This window comes from Carcharodon carcharias, chromosome 7 (genome assembly GCF_017639515.1).
Source record: "Carcharodon carcharias isolate sCarCar2 chromosome 7, sCarCar2.pri, whole genome shotgun sequence".
Taxonomy (NCBI): Eukaryota; Metazoa; Chordata; class Chondrichthyes; order Lamniformes; family Lamnidae; genus Carcharodon; species Carcharodon carcharias.
In genome coordinates this window covers 161,072,445-161,089,520 of record NC_054473.1, presented here as the reverse complement: position 1 = coordinate 161,089,520, position 17,076 = coordinate 161,072,445, and the positions used below count along the sequence as shown (strand labels likewise).

Genomic DNA, 17,076 nt, shown 5'->3' with positions numbered 1-17,076 from the left:
AATCGTTAACACTGGTTGCTATCCTTTGAAGCCATTTGAAACTATTGTAATTGCCCAAGTTTCTGTCACGAATCTTTTGCTATATCTACGTGTGTAAATAAGTGTTAGGCAGAGTGTCAGCTAGCTCCACTGTAAGCTGCTGTGCTCTCCATGATATCACGATTTTAATAAAAGGCTTCCAAGACAAACCTCCAGGGTCTGAGTGTTCACTCCGATTTCCGCGACACTAAGCATAACTAATTTACCCTCAAACCTTTTTTTATTCATTCATAGAATATGAGCGTTGCTGGCAAAGCCAGAATTTATTGCCTGTCCCTATTTGCTCTTAAGAAGGTGGTTGTGAACTACCTTCTTGAACTATTGCAGCCTGTCTGGTGTAGGTACCCCCATTGAGCTTCAAGGTTTTGACCCAATGACAGTGAAGGAGCAGTGATGTATTTTCGAATCAGGATGGTGTGTGACTTGGACGGACCTTGCAGGTGGTGGTTTTCCCATGTGCTTTCTGCCTTATCCTTCTAGGTGACAGAGGTCATGGGTTTGGAAGGTGCTGTCAAAGAAGCCTTGGTGAATTGCTGCACTGCACCTTACAGATGGTGCACATTGCTGCCACTGTGCACTGTTGATGAAGGAAGTGAATGTTTAAGGTGGTGGATGAGGTGCTTGTCAAGCAGGTTGCTTTTACCTGGATGGTTTCAAGCTTCTTACTTAGGTGAGTGCAGCTCCAACAACACTCAAGTGGAGAGTATTGCATCACATTCTTGACTTGTGCCTCATAGATGGCAGACAGGCTTTAGGGAGTCAGGAGGTGAGTTACTCACCGCAGAATTCCCAGCCTGCAACATTCTCTTTTAAGCACAGCATTTGCATGGCTGGTCCAGGTAAGTTTCTGTTCAATGGTAACACCCAGAATGTTGATGGTGGGGGATTCAGCGATGGTAATGCTGTTGAATCTCAAGGGAAAGTACTTAAACTCTGCTTTGTTAGAGATAGTCATTGTTTGGCATTTGTGTGGTGCAACTGCTATATTTGTCACTTATCAATCCAAGCTTGAATGTTATCCAGGTCTTGGTGCATGTGGGCACAGACTACTTCAGCATCTGAGGGGTTGCAAATGGAACTGAACACTGTACAGTAATCAGCGAGCATCCTCACTTCTGACCTTATGATAGAGGGAAGGTCATTGATGAAGCAGCTGAAGATGATTGGGCCAAGGACACTACCAGTCAAAGTTCCCACCTTGAATGAAAGTAATTGATCGAGAAGGGCTCTTGCTTCAGTATGTCTATTCAGCTTGCCAGGCATAAAGAAAGAAAAAAATTCTATAATATTATCAAAATCATTATCATAGTCATTAATCATAGTCACTACTCTATAATTTAAAGCCAATAATAACATGTCTAAAACTAATATAACATGCAAAAGCAAATAGCCTGTTGTTTATACTGACTGGCCTGTCTGGTTTCTCATCCCAGGAACCAAATTATTCAACATTCTAAATAGCTAGTATATTCTTGAAGTTAACAAAGCATAAATTAAAACAAAATTCCTCCAGGCTAAATAATTAAAAATTCCAAAATGTTACAGTGAGTAATCTTAACAAGAATACTTGAAGGCACAATGCCCTGAATGTGCCTTCAAATGCGATAAGTAGTCAGACTGAACTGTAGGATACTGGAGCTAAATATGCGGATACACATTAGTAATAGGCACTCTCACAAAAAATTCGAGAAAATCTTAATACATGGCAAGTAACTAATTAAAATAGAATGCTCAGTCTAGGTTCCTGAGAGATGATTTGTTATTTCTCTCTGCTTTTATGATTCAGATAAAATAATGTGAATATTCAGCAAAGATTGACCACTATATTTATCCCATTTCTTAGAGTTTTCAGTTTTCCAATGTTTTGACAGTAACAGAGGACAACTTAATATGTTCTTGGCAAATGTTCAGGGCCATAAAATGTTGAGGACAACAATGGAGGTATCAATGTTCCACAGCAGAGAAGAGTCCACAGTGGAACAGAGCTACAGCCACTGTTTAAAGTGGCTATGCCAGCAACAGGGAAAGGACCATTCCTGGAACAGCAGCAGTGGCAGAGAAGCTAAAAAAAAAGCCTTTAATGTCAGATAATCTGACAGTGACATTCTGCTGGCAGAGATATAAACCAGAAGGAATCAGCTGTATGAACTGGGGGAAGAAAGCCTCTGAAGCAAGATGTGAAAGCAAATGTGTAAGCTGCAATGAGAGATCAGCGTGGTATATAGTCATTGCAATAAATCAGAACAATGTGGCCATTTTAAGAAGTGGCTATACTAACAGTCACAGTGGCGCAGTTCAAAAAACATTGTTTAGGAACATGAGATCATGGCTGATCTGTGACCTAACTCTATACACCCATCTTTGCCTAAGATCCCTTAATACCTTTGGCAAACAAAAACCTATCAATCTCGGATTTAAAATTAAGATTTGCGGAAGAGACTTCTACCACCCTTTTGATGGTTAGGAAATAACAATCTCATCTTTCAGCTTGGCTTTACAATCCAGTTGGCTTATACTGATCATGACATGGGTGAATCTTTGGGTTGGGGGAATATTGGAATAAGGGAGCATAAATTGATTTTGGACAGTAGAACATGTAGGCCAATCATGAATCAGCAAGTCATTTTGCATTCTACTTGATTTTCTTTTCACTATATTCCACTTTGTGCTGCTGCCAAGCTGAACCCCAATACGCCAAGCTCTCTGTGAAGAATGAAAATTGAAACAAATTATCATGTGAAATCAACTTGTTGAGTGTACAAAAACATCGAAGACACTAGGGTGAACATGAGAAAATGCAGCAATGATCCCTAGTACTCAAATCTAGATTTAGCACAAACTGAAGTAATTTCGTCTGTAGCTAGGTGATGTCAGAACTTGGAGAGCATGTAGTTTCCTCCTTGCTAGAAATCTGTTCCAAGTTGGAAACTGCTCAGAACATCTGTGTTAAAATTTTTCCATCTACTCACTGAAGTGCACTTACTGAACAAGTACTTACTTTACATTTAGAAAATGAATGTCCAGCTGACTCCTTTAAAGCCACATGCAGTTACTCTGTGGTTGAAATATCTTTAAACAGTTTTGCCTATAAATTGCATTGCACAGCATCTGTTTTTTTTAACCATTTCAAAAATGCTCCAGTTTGTCTTTCTTAGGACCAAAGTTGATACATTTGCCCACAATGAACACCATCTGCCACTCACTTAACCTATCTATGTCCCTTTGCAACATCCTGCTCCCATTTACAATACTTAGCTTCCCTTCTAATTTAGCATCATCTACAAATTTAGAAAAATAACTGTAGAGAAAAGATTAACATCAGAAGCACCTGATACTGATGTAACAATGATGTAATGACACATGACAAAGTAATAGAGACCTGGAGGGAGGAGAAATCCAATCTTGTGCAGAGTTCCTAATAAGTACATAGAGCTGTAAATAAATAATAATGGTTTTAACAAACTACAGACTTGAGTGGCTTGCTTAGGGAAAATAGACAAACCCTGAAAAACCCCATCTAGTCCCCGAACATATGACAAAACAAGGTGACAGTGGATACTGAGTAAAAGACCCAGAAAAACTCCAGGAAAAGATTACAGACCTGACAAGCCTACAGTTGCTTGAAAGAAGCTTGAAAGGAGTGGATTGAAGACTCACCAACTCACTGGGTGCAGTGGTTACAAGCTGAGACACAGACCTGGAGTAGCAACAGCAGTAAGCACAGATCGAAATCAACAAGCAACATCAGTGATACAGCAACAAGTCCAGAACTTAGTACAAGCATGGAATCTACACTGCCACTCCCAGACCCTTTCCGAAGCACTGAAGGCTTGCAACAAGTTCAGCACTGGAACAAATGGAAAAAGAGGTTTCCAGGTATAGAGTCGCTTCTGGTTTGCACAAAAATGCACAGAAGGATCAGGTCAGTCCATTATGCAGTTGGAGCTATTGCTGATGGCATAATGGTGAGACAGGGAGTCGATGAGATTTCAAGCTCTTACGATGAGGGCCTCCAGGCATTTAATTCGCATTTCAGCTTTCGCAAAAATTTAATTGTAGAATGGGCAAAATTTAACAAGTGAAAACAAAGACCAGGTGAAAGTATGGATTCGTTCTTCAACAATCTTTTCAGGCTGACAGAAAGTTGTGAAAACAGAATATTGAGGGATGATTTGATTAGTGATTGCATAGTAGTTGGGGTTCTGGATGAAGTTCTATCAGATCTCTTGCAAATGAGAGATGATCTAGCTCTAATCAAGACAAATCATGAGACAAACTGAGCTCAGAAAGCAAATAAGAGTGTTTGTTCAATGGGAAAGTGAGGTCCCTTGGAAATGAATGAGTGAGGCTATTTAATATGTAGGCCGGAAGAGGGAAAGCGCATCAAAACAGAAGCATGCAAAAACAGGGAAAAATGTGTCAACTGCCATCTTGAAATGCTGTTGGTGTAGTGGGAAATATCTGCACAAGTGGGAACAAAGCGCTACAACTGTGGGAACATTTTACAATTGTATGCTGAACTAAAACAGAGATAGCCTGCAAAGAAAAGAGTAAAAATATTAATGCCAAACCACATACCAGAAATGGAAGAACCACAGAAAAAAGAAATAACTTTCCTAGGAGAAGTACATGAAACAGAAAATAAATATTGGAGCATTAAACTTGAAGTTGATAGACAGAGCTTAAATTAGACACAGGGACAGACGTTTGAGTTTTACCTAATGAAATAAAGTGGCTTAAGCATATTACACTACATCCAACTTCCATCCAATTACAAGGTCCACGTGAAACATAGGACAACACCTGGCAGAATTAAAATGCAAGGATAGAGAAATCATTGAAATAAAAGCAAAATACTGCGGATGCTGAAAATTTGAAACAAAAATGGAAAATGCTGGAAAAACTCAGCAGGTCTGGCAGCATCTGCAGAGAGAGAAACAGAGTTAAGGTTTCGAGTCCATATGACTCTTCTCTGAGTATGCCATATAGATGACATACTCATACATGCTCCACAAGGGGATATCATGACTGTAGAGTGAGAGCAGTCTTGAAAGTTCTACAGGATGCAGGTTTGACAGTGAATGAGAAATGTGAATTTGCAAAATTATGATCATGAAAGAGATTGCAAAGTTGTTGCCTAGAATTCAACACTTCAGACTGAGACTATTGAGTTATGAGTCAGTAACTGAGTACGTTCAAAGGAATTACCAGGCAATAGCAGATAAACTATCAAGAATACCAGTTGAAAGAACCAAAATGAAGAATATGAATTTCATTGAGGAAGTGGAAGCGTATACATCAGTCATTACCAAACACCTATGGGCTATTGCAAAGAAGCTTCAGAAGATAAAACAAGCATGACAGGAAGATGATGAATGTGTCCAGATAAAGGAATACCATCTGGATGAATGGCCAGACTATACTCCCAACAACCCAGTACTATGGCAGTACTTTGAATGGAGAAAACACCTCAAATAATTGATGATCTCTTGGTTTTTAATGACAAAATAGTCATTCCAACAGCACTTTGGTTTGATATTCTCCAAGAAATTCATCAAAGCCACTTAGGGGTCGCAGAATGTCAAGCAAGAGCCCGGCAATCAGTCTGGTGGCCAGGCATTACTTGGTCTATTGAAGAACTAATTTTGAATTGCCTTACGTGTGCAATGAACAGCCAAGAGCAAAGAGAATCACTGCCACCCTCCATTTTTTCATCAAGGACGTGGGAATGGGTTTAATTGATTTTATTGTGATTGATTACTACACCATATAGATTGGAGAGAACAGATTGCACAGCACAACAGCGGAAGCAGTCATTCTCTCACTGAACAGAATCGATGCAACACAAGGCATTCTAGACACCATAGTGTTCATAATTTGCTAATGTATTATTCCACAACTTTATAAAGGAATATGGATGCATTCATGTAATTAGCTCACCTCAGTATCCTCAAGTGAATGAAGAAGCCCAGAGAGCTGGTTTGAGCCATCAAAGACTTGATGAAGAAGAATGAAGATCTCAACTTATTCCTTCTTAGTTAACAAATATCAGGGCTACAAAATAGGTTCTCATCATTTTCAGTTAATAGGAAGATGACTGAGAACACAACTTACAGTTCTGCAACAGAAATTAGAACCAAATATTACCTCGAATGGCCACGAGGGAGTTAAGCATGAGGAGGAACAGAGACACAAACAAGCTCGTAACTTCAATTTCAGGCATACGGCATGAGACTTATCAGTGCTGCAGCCCGGGGAGAGAGTATGGATATGAGACCAACAGAAAGAAGGCATAATAATAGAAAGAGCTCCACGACCGAGATCCTTGGAAAGAAAGCCAGTAGAAACCTGGGCTTACTATTCAGATCTGGATGGAGATGAGAAATAATAAACCATTCAAAACTCTACAGGGATGTCAGAAGCTTTAGTTATAATCTTTCAAAGCTATCTCAATGCCAGAATTATGCACATTGCTTATGTCACTCCATGATTTAAGAAGGATAGGAGAGGGAAACCGGGTAACTAAAGACCGGTCAATTGTCTAGAAACTATTGTTAGGATTACAGTGACTGGGAGAAAAGAAAGAAGGAAGAACTCATTTACTGCACTGAGGTGCCCACCTGGATTATTGCTCAAGTCTCTGAAATGGGGCTTGAAAGCACAATCTTCTGGTTCAGAGGCGCGAGTGCTACCAGTGAATGACATACAACACTGAACAAAATGAGCTGACCATGGAGGCCCAGCTTGGCTTTGTTAGTGGTAAGTGATGTCTGGCTAATCTTGCTGAATTTTTGAGATCATGAATAAGATAGTGTCTATAGGTGTTGTCTATATGAACTACCAGAAGGTCATTGGATAAGGTTTTATACAAAATAATATTAGCAAACATAAGAGTGCTAGGAACTGGAGAAAGCCTTTTGGCTTGGGTTGGAAATTGCATGAAAGGTAAGAGACAGAGATTGAGGACAAAGGTACTTAAATTGACAATGTGCCAAATGGTCTTCCATGGGGATCTGCTCTGGAATATTAACTTTTTACCACATTTATTAATAACTTGGACAAGAAAATAGAGAGTTGCTGAAAAAAGAGACATGCTATCAAAGTTTTTTGTCTTGCATCCGTCACCACGGCTCACAAGATAAACCAGCAGTAAAGGGAACAACAATTTATACTGCATGAGAAGAGAGTGCTGATTGGTTGGCAAGTGGACTCTGATTGGTAGGGGTTTTGCCATAGAGTATGCAGCAGAGAACTGTTAACTGCCAAGCTTTTGTTCAAATTCAAACCAGGCAGGTCAACTCTGATTGGTCAAGACATTGCCATGGGGAATGAACCAGGGAATGGCTGTCCCTCAAGCTCTTCTTCAGTTAAAAAAGGAGCAATGTGTGGATGTGTTCCTTCTTTTCAGCAATTTTCAAGTTCTGTACTGCCAAAAGACTAAATAGAGAGTTATTGTTTGGTTATATGTTCAAGGCCTAGATAGGGTTCTTTGGGATTTGTCTATTTTTCCCAAGTAAGCTACTCAAGATTGTAATTTGTTAAAACCATTATTATTTATTTAGAGCTCTGTGTACTTCTTATGAACTCTGCACAAGAGTGAACCTTTCCTCACTCCAGATCTCTGTTACTTAGTCACGTATCATTACATCATAGATACATCAGCATCAGGTACTTCTGATGTTAACCCTTTCCTCTACATCATCCTCCCCCTAAGTCTTTATCCCAATTATATACATCCTCAAAGTCTCAGACTTCACAGTATTAGTCTCTGTGGTGCCTTGACCAATCTCTCTGATCTTGTTCTGGTACATTAACTTTTCACCACATTTATTGATGACTTGGACAAAGAAATAGAGTTGTTGAAAAAAGAGACATGCTATCGAAGCTTTTCGTCTTGCACCCCTTTCAGGAGAAGGGCACTCATATTGAATGAAGAGAAATGCAGAATCTCTTTGACCTCAGAAAGGGGTGCAAGACGAAAAGCTTCGATAGCATGTCTCTTTTTTCAACAACTCTAGGGCCTTGATGTCTGGTACTCCACTCCCAGTCTGGGACATTTCCTGTTGATTGTGTGTAATCTTGTCCTGCATAAAGACAAATGGATAGAACGTGAGTAAGGCACAGGCATGCGTATGTGCTGAGTGGAGCCATGGACAGGATGAGGAGGCTATCTCCATAGGAGATGAAGCCAGACAGAGATGTGTGGGTGTGTATGAGAGAGTGATGGTGATGTCCCTTGAGCTGAGTGAGGTGCCAGTGAATGTGTGATGGGCTTGTGAGTGGTTGAGTTGAGATTGATGAGATGGTTGACTTGCCCTGGTGACATGGATGAGGTCATTCATCCATTTCCTACACTGGATGGCCAACCTCATGTACAGTGTTGGCACTGACCACCTCTGCCACCGCACCCCAAGCTGGAGTGGTGAGACTGATGGGCCTCATGTGGCCAGAGTGGGGTAGAGGATAACATGGCGGGCCTCCGTGGCATCCAGAATGCATCCCAGGGATGCATCACTGAATCAGGGGGGCTGCACCCTTCTTGGATTTTGGGGCCATGTCTTCACCAGACCAGTCCTGGACTGCAAGCAACGAGAAGTATGTGCGCAGCTGCAATTTAAATATGGCACCTGGCGAGAGGAAGTGGTAAGGTAACGGTGTGGCAGGCAAATTGGAGGCTGCCTGCCAGCATGTCACTGGCAGAGGGGTGGAGGAGCTGCTGCCATCATCCGGAGCACCCTGAGAGGAGCCCGCAGAGACGACAAGCAGCTCATGCGCCAACGTGAGGTCTCTGTGGACCTCCCTGCTTACCATTGATGGTCAGGCATCTAGCTGGGATACTGGGTTTTTCATCCATCTCCCACATGGACACTGACACTGAGGTCATTGCCTGTGTGAGGGTTTGCAGGTCCGAGCACAACACCAGGAACCCCTCATTCTTTCCCTGGAGCTGCCTCTCCATGAGAGTCACCACTCTTTCAATGGAGGAGGCCATGTGCAAGCCTATGATGGTCAATGCAGTCCTCATGCTCCGCATGGATTCCTCCATCATGGAGACAATGGCATCCAGACCCTCATGGATCTCCACCAGATCCTCCCATGCATCTCCCTGGACATCCAGCATCTGCTGCCTAATGGACGATTCCAGAATCTCATCATGTGCCTTCGACTGAGCATTGTCCTGGTCCTCATCAGTTCTCTGACTGCCGACGCCCTGGGCACTATCTGCCTTTGCCTGTACCTCAAGTGAGTGTGAAGTGCCCTCATCAATGTGCACTGAGATACTAGCTGCTGATCTAATGCCCACCAAGGTGCTGGTATCTGCGCTGGTGCCTTCTTCAGAGAGCGGGTGTGACGCAGGTGACAGTGATGCCCGGTGGTCCTCTGGCATCAGAGGTGGACCTTTGAGGTCTTCAGATCGGACACCTGCTGGCGAACCTAAAAGGGAGAAGAAGGATACATCGTTACTTAAATTCATAACACTGTCACTGTGCATTACAGGCACCCTGGTGAGACAATGCAGCTCTGCATCATAGTGCCATCATCTTCCCATGACCAATGGGATGCCAGGTTCAAGGCTCACATCAATGAGGAGACTGCACTAGAATGTGTGCACAATCTGAAACTGTCACCTCAGTGCACTGCGCTCTTACCTTCGTCTGGCACCCCCACCTCTCCACGACCAGTTGCATGGGGAGCATGCCAGCTCTCCAGCTCCAGGGCATCTTGCTTCAACCAGGAGAGCATCAGCAGGTTGGGCGGGTCTCCGCCTGTATGTGCCCTCTTGGGTGATTATGGCTTGTCTTCTCCTGAAAGGACAGAGGAGCATTGATTAGTCCACTCTCTACCTGCAGCGCCATTGCAGCCTGGCCAACCTCAGCTGAGGAACACCTCTCAGGGCACTTCCAAGTCGTGGCCCTTGAGCCACAAGGCACGTCCAAGCAGCCAGGGCTCACCCCCTTGGCCAGCTCTGGCATGATTGACAGCTGGCACTCAGACTCTAGCACCCCTGAGGTCCATGGGGGGACGTCCACACCTTAGCACTTCTGCACACTGACCCATGTCAACACAGTACTCATCCTTTCTCAGTGCAGCAGGTCATTGAAATGCTTCTGGCACTGCACCCATGTGCGCTGCAAGACGTCATGGCTGCTCACCTGGGCTGCCACCTCCTCCCATGCCCTCTTTGTGAGGTGTGGTGGCCTCCTCCTCCCATCTCAGGAGACAAGGGTGTCCCTCCTAGCAGCCACCTCCTCCAGCAGGACTGCAAAGCCCTCATCCGAAAAGAGGGTGCCCACCCGACCTGCCCTCCCACCTGGCGTTTGCTGCCGCACTCAGGTGCATTTTCAGAATGGCAGCCAGTTGTCCTTCCCGGTAGCCTTTATGGAGCTCCCCGGGACTCCTTTATACTGGCCACTGGGTTGCCATTGAACCAAGTGGCAAACAGGCCCTCGCCCCCCTGCTTAGCCCTTCCTGTCCAGTGACAAGCCACATTTCATGCTGGATGGGCTCTAATTGGCCTGCAAGTGTGAAATCGCTGTTAGTGACCGATCGCGGTCAATGGTTGGTTTCGCGGCCATTCCCAGGCCCATAAGCCGTGTCCGCCCAATGGGAGCAAAATCCTGGCCCAGGATATAGTTGACTGGTATTGGCTTATGCAATGTCCTAGCAACAAGTGGTATATTTATGCACCTTGCTTTCTTTTAACCAAGACTCTGTTGAAGCAATTGCCTATGATTATTGACAGGTAAATGCAACAGTGCCTGCAGATAGCTGAAGGTATCTTTACATGTCTGGCAAATTAGACTACATTGGCTGATGATCACTCTTCAATGCCATCATTCATGAAGTACCACATAAAGCCATGCACATCATGGTTTTTCTGCTTCTGAAGAAGTTTCTAACAGTTGGTCAAACTTCCAAATATCTTACTACGAGTGGGGAAGTTGCCCCAGCCTCCTTTGAGAATCGTAGCCTCTACCTGCACTAATCATCCATCAAAATGAGGAATGCTCATTCCTCTTCGCCAGGTGGGTAAGCACATAACATTTCTTGTGCAGTGTGACCTATTTGACATTGCTTTGTTTCCCTTTTGTCTTATTTCAATCATGTTGGTGGAGTGAGCTCCACTATTTGGGTTAATGGTGTTGCGAATCAAAAAGCATGACTGACACAAAGAGTGATAAGAAACCAAGTTCCAGCAGAAAGAAATACAATGAGACCAGACAGAGATGTATGGGTGTGTATGAGAGAGTGAGTGGTGAAGATCAGGAAATGGTTAAAGTACCTTTACATTATTATGTTTAAGAAATAAACTTCTGTATACTTACTGCCTGCAATCCTGAATGGGCTGTTCCTATATCAATAAATAACAATTAATGGCCACACCAGGAAATGGTGTGCACAACATCCCTGCTTCCAGTTAGTTCCTTAGTCAACATCACGAAAGCAGTTTACCTGGTTATTATTATATTGCCGTTTGTGGGAGCATACTGTATGCAAATTGGCTGCCACATTTCACACATTACAACAGTGACTACACTTCAAAAGCACTTCATTGGCTTCAAAGTGCTTTGAGACATCCGTGAATGGTGCTATAGAAATGCAAGTCTTTCTTTTTATTTAATTTTGAAATCAAACTTTTGCCTATTTCAGACATGCACATGATTTCCCTGCTTGCAGAATTGCATATGGTGAATAGAGTGGATGGAGATCTCTTGTAATGGATCTCTGACCAATTTTCCAATTGGGGGTCACCTGTTCGTGGGTGTACATTCAATGAACCTAATTGGAAAATCCAGACCTTGAGCAGAATTTTTTGTTCTGCTGGTGGGTGTGTGCCCAACCTGAGCAGGAATGAAATAGTGTGCAATGACATTGGGCGAGCATCCCAACATCATCATGCACTCTTGTGATATCTCACTCAGCAGGCATGCGTGACAGGCAGCAGTGCACCCACCAACAATTAGAGGCTTATTAAGATCCCTAGTCAATTAATTAAATTGAATTTTTCACTGCCCATCCAACTGTTCGGTTGGCCGGTGAGCAAATAGGCCAAGCGGCCTTTGCATTTTTAACGAAACCTCATTCATGTGCGGGATGTGTTTTTGGACAAAAAAATAAAAAATTTAAAAACTCATTTTCCACATGTCCCTGTTCATATGACAGAGTCACATGTGGGTGATTTCCTTAGTTTTGAATTCTTTATTTTTCAGGTTAAAAATCTTCAGCACACTGAAGCAGCTCTGTGCCTTCAGGGAACTGTCACTGAGCGCACCCCTGCGCATGTACAAACTTCAGTGCTCGTGCTCCTCCCACCCCCACTCCAGCAGTGCTGAGGTTTTAACATGCGTTTGACACTGGCTGGCCATTAATTGGCCAGCCAGTGTGAGATCGCTGTCGGGGCCCGATCGCAGGCAGCAGACTGTTGTGTGGCCGCTCCTGGGCCCGCCCACCACGCCTGCCTGACCAGAGGAAAATCCTCCCCCTTGTGTTTGCTTAACAATGCGGTTTTTACTTTTACATAGCTCCAGTAGAACTTTTGCAACTTACGGGTAGCCTGGGACACAGCTCAGAAAGTGGGGCAATCGGTAAGTAAGCAGAATTTATTGATGCATCTAAATTAGTGTGACTAGCCTAGTTATTTTATTAACGTTATTCGATCAGTCCTACTGTTTTCTTCCTTTCTTCAGAAACACCAGTCCTATATCCTAAGTTATTCCTATACTATAGTAAAAAATATTCCTTTTCCCAATTGTGTTGCCATCTTGAATGACTAAATATGCCAGTAATGGATTTTTCTGTTCATAACCTGATTCATTTTGTGCAGGTGTTAACCAACATTTTCCTCTTTAGAATTCCAATCCCCAACCATGTTCTTTCCTAGTTCCAGTTTAGAATATTTTGCATAATATTTTTAGAACATGAAAATATTTTGCTTAATAAGGTGTGGCTCATTAAAAAGCACTGGTGAAGCTCTTGCTATCAGGAGTCTCACGTGTACACAATGCTGGGAATATTGCAATTCCACATGCATTATTGCCAGGAAAACCTCATAACTATGCAGGGGCGAAGGCTGTAGGGATTTTGGGCATGATTAATAAGTCAAGAGCAAGACTGTCAAATTGTAGCAAAGTGGAAAGATTTATTAAGCATGATGGCTTAATAAACTAGGCAGTGATTAACACAGCTTAACAGGTTATACTTCCCATTCCGGCTATGGACAGCAGAGCGCACAAAAGCCTGAACTGGATTTGTCTCATAGACTTCTCAAACTCTGACTTTGTCTTAAACTCTTATAGTCTTTTTGGACTTTTGTACCCTGTTGGGACTTTTTGTATTTCTCGGATCCTGAATAGAAATAGCCTCTCGTTTTTGGATCTGTTTTCTCTCTGCTGCAATTAAAATGGTTTGGACCTCCTGTTTTATACCCTGGACAGTTAATTTGATCCATCCTTTACAAACCATTTGAGCCAATTGACCAGTTACCAGGACATGCAATTGATTTTTGATTGGTCTTTGGAGTCTGGCGTTAGTTTCTAATCTGCAAAATTCCAAAAAAACAGTGAGTTCTCTGACATCTAGACACCTTATCAATTTATATTAGTTCTGACTAGTGTAATACAGTTTCATGCAATTAGAAACAAGTGTGCAAGCCAAGGTTACAAAGGTTCAATTAAACCTGGATTTTCATCCTGAGGTGGGTATGCAGAGCCGGAAAAAGTGGCCCGAATGGTGGAATCTTCTTTCTGGGAGGGGAAGTGTGGGTGTGGGATGGATTTGGGCTCGCTGCTTTTGGATGCAGATTGGAGGTGGGTACTGAGGCAGGCTGTTGAAGAGGCCCGCCTCAATTTGCTGGGACTTCATCCTTGTTGCTTTCTTAAACGTTAGGCTCTCTGGCCCTCAGCCCTCACATTCCTACACACCCACTCACTCTCCATGGCCATACATGCCAACCCATGTCCCCATCCATCCCATATACGCCATATATGCCATCCATGTCAGGGCCCCTTATAACACTTATGATAATTGAAATAAAATGAAGCTCTAAATATCTATTACAGACTTCACCATATGATAAACGTTTTCATTCATGAAAGCCTCCATTGAATACATTTACATTTCCTCAAATAATTAATCCCTTATAAAAACAAGCAATTAATAACCTCTGCCAGCTGCCAATCAAACTGAAACTACAACCCCCCCCCCCCCCCCCCCCCCCCCCCCCCCCCCACTGTGATAATGATAGGTGTGGAAAGCACTAAAGCATGAATAATGCTACAATGATAGTACTTAGGGTTACATTGACTAACAGTTATCGAAACTGCTAAAACAAGTTTTTTTTAGATCACAGACACAGGCAGTGTTATGACTGATGCAATTGGTACAACTGAGTTATTTAAAAATCCCAGAGGGAAACTTTAAACAACTGTAATAACCTATAACTTTAAGTGTTATGTTTGAGATGCAACTCTAAATTCAGGAATCAGACCACCAGTTCTCAAGGTTTTACATTGAACTAAATGAAACATTTTATTAATTTACACAGGTTAAAATATATATACACATGGCTTCAAATTACTACTATCATAACTTTTAATTCCCAAACTAATCTCCATTAAGGCAACAGCAACCCATAGAATTAACCAAACACCAGGCAAAGCATTTTGACCTTACAAATTCAAAAGGAGGTTCTTTTGACTTTGGTTACTATGGAGACAGTTGGAGTCTTACAACTGCCTTTTGATCTCACATTGCCTCTGCTCTGCATGCGCAACATTGCTAAATTTATATTTAGCATCGCTCATTGAATGCAAATTCTCATTGTATCACCAACCTCTTCTAACAATAAAACCCCTTTCATAGTACCAGGTTTATTAGTAATATAAACATATTGCTTGGTATCTGCTGGATAGGTATCAGTTTTCGCCCCACTTCTTGAGTGCTTTATTCAAAAAATGCAAATGCACTCTAACCCTCATACATATCAAAACTAGTACATGTCAAAGCACCCAGACTTTAAATCCAGTTAAGAGACACCCACAGATTAAACCCCTATTTTAAAAGAAAAATATTTTCCAAAATATTATATACATTAATAGCTTCAGGACAGGCAGGCAGTTTTTTTCTCATTTTAAAGGGCAGGAGATTAAAATAATTTGGCAGCTATCCGCCCTTCACTTGCTTTTATGTCTATTCTAAAAATGCTAAGTTACATGCTACGGGATAAGGTCCTGCTATAGCAAAAATGGGGTCTGTTTGAACTCAGCCCTGTCTTGTTTTTAAAAAGTCCATTTTAAATAGTTTAAATATATGATTGGTCAGCTGGCGAAATTACTGGTTGATATCTGTCATGCACAAGTTGCATCATCGCGACACACTTGGAGCCCTTAAGTAACAAAAATCTTTCAATCTCAACTGATCCAGTAGCCAGAGCCTTTTGGGGAGTGAGTTCTTATTTCTATTACCATTGGCGTGAAAATGCTTCCTGATTTCATTCCAAACTGATGTAACTCTAATTTTAAAATTATGCCTTTTTCTGCATTCCTCCATAATTGGAAATAATGAGCAGAATTTTCGCAGTGCATTGGAGGCTGGTTTGGGAGCAAGCAGGGTGGAAAAGTCTGGGAAATTGGTGTTGGGTTGGGAACCCAAGACGATTCTGCCCTTTTCTGGCTTTCCATGGGATGGGATTGAAATTGTTGCCGTGCAGAGGGCAGCTGATAGCTTTAATTCTTTTTAAGGAAGAATGAAATCCGTTGGCCCGTACGGGGATCGAACCCGCGCCCTTGGCGTTATTAGCACCACGCTATAACCAGCTGAGCTAACCAGCCACCTTGGATGGGATTGAAGGAGCAGGGAACCCCCTTGGGTCTGCAAGGTTAAGTAATTAAGAAGTGGTTGAGGTTGTTAAGCCAATTATGGTCTGGTTTAATACTGAACCTTGGATTTTCCAGCCAGGGTACCTGTTTCCCGACCCGTCAGCAACCAACCAGGTTCACTGAGGGGAGTGCATAACAGGAAGAGGTTCTTCAGTGAAACTGACAGCCGTGGCCATTGAGTGACTGCTGTGCAAAGTACATTTCTCAGAGATTGCTTTTACTGCTTGACAGGTGATTGCCAACTTCTTAGAAGATACTTCATTGTTTTGAGCTTCACTCACCTTCAGCTGCACTTCCCTGCTAGTCTTCACCATACCATGGAAGAGCTTATGCAGCTTCACCATCCAGCTCTGCTGAAGTGCAGAAGCCACATCACTAACAACTGCTCCAGCAGCACAGGATCAACATCAGCAGCAGCCCCAGCTGCCTCCTCCTCAGCCACAGGCCCCTCCACAGGGCAGATGAGATGGTTTGAGGTGAGACCCCATACAGAGGCCAGGATTTTATAGCCTCCCTGTGGCATGTTTCCCCAGTGGATGTGGCGTGCCATTTAAATCTCCATTCAGTTTGATGGGACCGTAATATCCTGCTGGGTGGGAGGGCCCAATTCCATAGGCAGAGGATTAGCTGTCTCGACATGTCTGAGCACCAGTACCTCAGGAAGCTCAGGCTCCCAGGGCAGGTCACTGCTGACATCAGCATGCTTCTGGAACAAGATCTCCTTCCCAGTTGGCCAGGTAGGTACACATTGCCAGTGGCTGACAAGGTGCTTGTCACTGGAGGACCAATCCCCTATCACACCCCATTCCCCAGGATGAATCGTCTTTTCTCCCGCAAGGTAAGAACACTGAGAGATGTGTGTGCTTGTAATGGCTAGTGCAGAGAGGAGGGAAGGACACCATTGTGGAGGGTGACTGTGATTCACGGGTGCAAGTACACAATAGGCTAAGAGTGAGTGTTGGCTGTTTGGATGAGTATGTGAGGGGTCTACGGGGAGAGGGAGGAGTGAAGCTGAAAGGTGTGTTGACTAGAGGAGTGCTGCTTGGGGGAATATTGGACAAGTCAGAGTGTGGGGCTTGGCACCTGAATTTGTTATTTCACTCAGCTGACATGCCCTCTTGAGGTCCTGGATCCTCTTGGTGCAGTGTCTCCAGGTTGG

The 17,076-nt window shown here is 43.1% G+C and overlaps 1 non-coding gene across 1 annotated transcript; it reads right to left on the bottom strand.

The window, feature by feature from the left end:
- Positions 1–15,795: 15,795 nt before the first annotated feature.
- On the bottom strand, positions 15,796–15,869 carry trnai-aau. Its single transcript has one exon. It is a non-coding gene; the product is annotated as a tRNA-Ile (tRNA).
- Positions 15,870–17,076: the final 1,207 nt, after the last annotated feature.